We start from the raw sequence: 6,000 nt of genomic DNA on the forward strand, positions 1-6,000 counted from the left end.
AGCTGCCTTTCTTGATGAACTGTAGTTTCCTTTCAGGAAAGGGAGGGCTGGGGGAAAATCAGATAGTTGTAATATCGGACAGATTATATACTCACACTAAAGAGGAAAACACAAAAGAACAGGAAAAACTATACACTGAAAACTTGGGAAGAAAAAACCTCAGCCTGTTAAAATGCTTAAACTTCTTCCTGCTGCACAATAAATGTAGTTAAATATTAACTTTTGCAGCAAATATACCTGCAGGTTATATAGCCCCATTAATACACGCAGTTGCTTATGAGACCAAAATTGCACATAAGCTGTGTTTTACCTGCCGAATGCTACTCTAGGGGTATACTTATTTCACTCTGCAATACTCTACTGTCCTGCTGCATTAACCTGTGGAACCAAAGGACGGAGTTGGAGCCTGCTTAAAGGATCTTTTCAGCTACAGCCAAACATTAGGCCCTCAGGGAATGACAGAGCCTGGGGTTTGAATTTGAGATGGATCCACCAGGTAAATCTCATTGCTGCGGGAGGTCTCTTTCTCTTTGACTCCTGCTCAACAGACCAGGTTACAGGTCATAACACGCTTCACCTCCTCCCCCAACCAATCCATCTGACTAAACAAAAAACCAAGTCCCTTGCTTCTGCAATAACCACGTACTTACTGGAATTCAGATGATCTCCTTCACTAAGACGCTCCCCCCTAAAGCAGATGGCATTAGGAAGGAGATCCAGGAGCTAGAGAGCTGAAAACTGACGACAACTGGCTTCCAAAACAAGGGGAAAAGAGAAAGGAAAAAAAAAAAAACTTACTCCAGGAATTCAAACCCTGCTTCCACCAAACCCTGAGTCACCTCCCCTCCCCTTCCAATAGACCAGTGCGATGGGTAAACATTTCCAAATATGGAGATCAAGACTCCAAAGGATGTCAAAAAAATCACCCTTCTCTCCCTAGCTTTGCCACTTAGACGACTTGCCCATCTTGAGACAGAATTCTGGGCTGTGTGTGAATTATTAACTCTACGGGACGCACACCACGCTGCATGGCCCAGTAGCACTGCAGTTCTTGAGTCTGCACTTGGGAAGCTCCCGGCTCGAAGTGCCACACGCCAAGTGGATTTAATTCCCTTTGCAACAGCGTACTGGGGAAAAACCAACCAACCAACAAGGGACAGGTCTGAGACCTCAGGAGACCCACCCTCCCCACTCACATTGTTACGCCACCTAATGCCAACCCCAGGGCCAAGTCTACACTAGGTAGTTTTACCAGCAGCATTTTTGCAGGCATATTGCTACCAACATTATTGGCCTTTGCTGGTCCCACGCCTCCTCCCTGGAAGAGACAGTATCAGCAAGAGGTGCACTGCACCGTGCATAGGCAGCCCGGCGTCCCCTACACCACCGACTTCGCTGCAGGGCATTGTGGGATATCAACACTCCTCTTGGGGAATTGTGGGAGCTTGGGGAATGTGTAATTCAGAACATTTCCAACAGTAACGGGCTGTCAAGCTGATGCTACCATAGTGCCTTTTAAAAAAAAACAAAAACAAAAAAACAAGATGCTGTCCGATTTAGAGGCACTGAACGCCTCTGTATGGCCAATCAACTTTAAAAAGTGGTATTTTTAATACAGCATTTGGTTTTAATCAAAACAGCACCAAGGGTTCTGGAGGGGCATCAAGGGATCAAGACAGAGTGGAAGGATCGTCCAGTGGTTACAGCGCTAGACTAGGACCTGAGAAACCCAGGTTCAATTCCTTCCTCTGCCACAGATTTCCTGTGTGACCTTGGGCAAGTCACTTAGCCTCTCTGTGCCTCAATTCCCCATCTGTACAATGGAGATAATAGCAATGCCCTATCACACAGGGTGTCGTGAGGATATACATCTGAACTGCTATGATACTGCAGTGATGGGGGCCAAATAAATACCCAAGATAGGCAGCGAGGGGCACACAGCAGGCACCAAGGCCTCCAAGGATCAAGGATATGATCATTCTGATGTCACGGGAGATGGAGAACATGAGCACCTTTGCTCTGGAGAAACCAGAGCTCTCTTCCCTGTTAGGAAGAGAATCAAGCGTAGTTTAACGCCCTTCCCACCGCACAAAAAGCTTGACAAGGCAGAATGCGCACACAAAACCGAGATAAACACACGAACACCCGCCCCTCCTTTAAATGTAAGAGTCTTAACATGAGCAACCATTAATTCAAAGGGCAATGAATGGGATGCACAAGAGCACAGCATGTTGTGTTAGCTCGGACGGGTTGCTGGTTTAGGTCTTTCCTGGGAGGTGGCCATTGACTTACTTTTTTAAAACCCAACGACGGCACTCAGAGGTGCCAGCTGCACTTGCCTTTGGTATTCCTAATGCACCAGGGTAGACTGTTCTATCCCATTCAAGGGCTAATCCCCTGGAATCAGTGGGAGTAGGCGCTCTGCCGTTGTGGTGATAAAGGCCACATCAGTGCCTGGATAGATTCTGTAAAACCACCTGCCCAAGGAAGGCAGAACAAGACACTAGGAAACACAAAAAATGGGCAGCAGAAGCCTCAGAGCGCCCAGCACAGAGAGAGCAGAGAGGCGGGTGTTAGAAAAGCTGTTACAGGAGCACACCGACCCTCTGTGGATCAGGACTCAGAGCACAAATAGCACATTTAATGAGCACCAAGTGCCATCGCGTCTGCCGGGAGAAGAAATATTAGCTGTGTCAGCTCGAGAGAGAAATCACCCACCTGCTCTACCAACCACGAGAGGAACGCAGGCTGCAGCGAGTGGGGGGCTAAGGGAACGCACCCCGAAGGAACGCAAGCTGTTAACGTGCCCGTCTGATTTACACAGGGACTGGCAGGATATGATTTACAGCCACTTGGCCTGCAGCATGGGACTAATGGGTCAGTGACTTTACAGGGAAGGGTTGGACTCTCAACCAGAGATAACGTATCAAGAGAAAAACGGGCTGAGAGCCGGGGACCGAACCCATCCTGGTCAAGGTAACGATCCGGGCTGGCAGGCAGCCTGTCTTGGGAGCGCTACTTTCCAGCAAGTTTAAACAATGCCAATTCGATTGGAATAAAGTGCTAATCTCCCCCGAGCAATGACTGTGTACCAGTGGCATGCAGAGTGAACCACATAAACAGCCAGGATGGCACCTTGAGAGCGCATGCAAAGCATTGCATTACATGCAAATAAGTGCATCGTCTTTTTATGACATGAGCATATTAGAAACCAAAATGCCCCGAGGGCCTATTCACTACCCTCTCATTCCTGGGCAGCTCCGAGGATCTCCCCCCCGTTTTCCTTGCTCCAATTTTACCTTACTCTTTTCATTACTATGTTGTCTATTTAGCGTGTCAGCTCTTCTGTCTTCACGGAAGACTGCAAGGCATCTAAGCACACCAGGGAGAAATTCTGCCCAGACAGAGATCACTGATGTACAACACAAACTGCTCCTTCCCTGCACACGCTCAGCTTGTGCTGGTCTGGAAAGCAAAAGCCTGGGGACTGAAAAGAAAAAAAAAAATCCACCCCAAGTCCTCTGCACAGCCGTACGGATCACTAACACTAGGCCACTGGGTCAGGCCACAACCAATTTCACCTAAATGACATGAGGTAACCAGGATCCCTCAGTACATTTGATTCATAACCGTCTCAACAGACGGAGCGCACAGCGGCAACACGCGCACACCGCGGGGGGCTTCTGCAGCGTCACGGGGAGACACAGGGCGAACGCCAGGCCCCCATGCAGAAGGCGAGGATCTGGTGCATTTCAAAAGCAGCTGTCAGATTTGCAGACTGAAACTATGCGCTGTCAAATGTGTTAACACAAAGGCGTGTGACTGCTCCCATTTGCAGACAAAGGCAAATACTGGGTCACAAAGAATTAATATAGACAGAAGTCAGAGAAAAGCAGGAGCTGGCTTTTATCATCTTGGCCAGAAGCATTTCCCTAGGAGGCTGAATCTGGTAGCTATGAAATGGCTCCAGATACAGAGAGTACACGTGGGCATGCACAGAAATACTTTACACACACGTACACACAGATGATATTTTACACACGTGCACATACATGTCTCAATGTTATAGATCTCCCGCTTCACTGTGTACTGCACATACATGTTTCATCTATATCCTCACTGCTACATTTTATGTATTTACATCTACACACACCCCTCACATATATTATAGACACACCTGGTGTCAGACCTCAGCACACCCACTTCAGTGAGCACAACAGAAGCTCTAAAATTCTGCTCAGCCCAGGGTTCTGAACGTTAATGGCTTTTCAGAGGTGCTGAGCACCTCCTACTCCACCACAGAAGGCACCGAGTGCCAGGGCGTTCAGCACTGTGGAAAGTTAGTGCCTGGGTCTAAAACTTCAATGAGCCTCCTCTCTCCATTCAGTGATTACGATTCCTTATGAAAAAATCACAAACAAGGGTCTAGAGTTGGAATTCCTGGGGCGAAGCCTGCACAGAATTGCCCATGTTCCACGAGAAATAGGTCTACGTACCAGTTCTGGCGTTGAACACTCCTAGATGAATGCACAAAGGCACTTTGAAGATATTCAGGGTTTCTTCCTTCCGAAGTCTCCTCCTGAGTCACAACCCTGGATTTCTTTCCCAGCCCTGGAAAGACACACAATTAACCCCCGTGATGAACAATTTATTTTCCAAAGCTTGCAGTTTAAACCACACTACTTCTGGGATGTTTTGAGCATTGCCCTTGTACTGCAAAATCAGATAGAGGTTTAGTATGTGGATTCCTCTGCGACACCCACTGTCTGCAAGTCGAACAGGATTACAACTAGTGCCAGCCAGGACACTGAGTGAAGCAGACTTTCGAGGCACCATGCTAACTTCTGAGAAGAAGGGGAGGAAAAAGGAGACAAAAACGACGTGGGGGGTGAATATGGAGGGGAGTGAATATGATCAGCTGGCAAGCATACCTGGGCTGCTCTGCTGCTGTTAAACCCCACCTTATCCATTTAGGAGGCCGGATGTGATCCTCCACCCCAACATTTTCCACAGTCAGATGTAATATACACGTGGAATTACTTAGTGCAGTTCTGGGACCAATACGGTTGATCATCAACAGGAGTAAAGTAAGGACACCAGCGGAGAAGCTTTTGTTGGCCTTTCCCTTTCCTACTCGGCTGGATCCACATCCCGGGTCCTCTTGCTACTTGCTACGGGACCGCAGCTCCAAAGTGAACCTGACTCAATTCCTATACATTTCACTTTGCTGCCCTTCTAGGGGAAGCCCTGAAAACTCAGGATTGTGTCAGTTTCACGCTTGCATAAAATGTAAGCGGGGTTATTCTTTACCAGTCAGAGCAGGGCACTAGGAGTCAGGAGTCCTGGTTCTCATCTTGGCTTTGCCACTCCAAGTGTGGCCAACCCACATGACCGATGTGTTTGCGTGTGGTGCGCTGAGACACACCACTAGGGTTCATCAGGCTGCACAGTTTCCATTTGTGGCTGTGATGCTAGAACCACTCAGCTGAGGTTTGCAATTCTCTCACCTGTGCTACTTACGAGGAAATATTTTTCTATCACAAGTAGTAAAACCCCAGCAGTTACGTCTAGACCGTTTGCAGTCATGCAAGAGGAAGGCACCTAGTTTTCCCACAAACTGGACACCTCTTCTGTTGCTTCCCCAGCAGGACTATAAAGGGTACAGATTCCAAAGGGAGGATAATTTCCTTCCCCTCCCATTTGCAAAATATCCTTTTTAAGAGTAGTTTCTTTCTGCACCGATAGCCTGACGCTGCAATACTGACATCAAAGGGTGTATTTTGCCACGGGTTTCAACAGGAGCAGACCCCTAGCGTGGAAAAGTTGTTAATTTGCATTGGGCTCAGTCCTGCGATGTATTCAGCACTCTTCCCTGATCCATCCACAGCACATAGGCATGTGCTCAACTTTAAGCACCCCAAGTAGTACCACTGAAGTCAATGGGACTATTCACGTGCTAACGAGCATTGATGAGGCCTCAGCAGGAGTGCTGTGTCCAGT

General features: G+C 48.0%; 1 protein-coding gene across 1 annotated transcript in view; it reads right to left on the bottom strand.

Moving 5' to 3' along the window:
* LPP (LIM domain containing preferred translocation partner in lipoma) overlaps window positions 1-5,379 on the bottom strand; it is a 394,796-nt gene extending 389,417 nt beyond the window's left edge. Inside the window, exons 1-2 of the mRNA XM_077826260.1 lie at window positions 5,311-5,379; window positions 4,497-4,611 (exon numbers count right to left, since the gene is read on the bottom strand). The gene's annotated coding sequence lies outside the window, so the exon portion shown is untranslated. The remainder of the gene's footprint in view (window positions 1-4,496; window positions 4,612-5,310) is intronic.
* Window positions 5,380-6,000: the final 621 nt, after the last annotated feature.

This window comes from Eretmochelys imbricata, chromosome 9 (genome assembly GCF_965152235.1).
Source record: "Eretmochelys imbricata isolate rEreImb1 chromosome 9, rEreImb1.hap1, whole genome shotgun sequence".
Taxonomy (NCBI): Eukaryota; Metazoa; Chordata; order Testudines; family Cheloniidae; genus Eretmochelys; species Eretmochelys imbricata.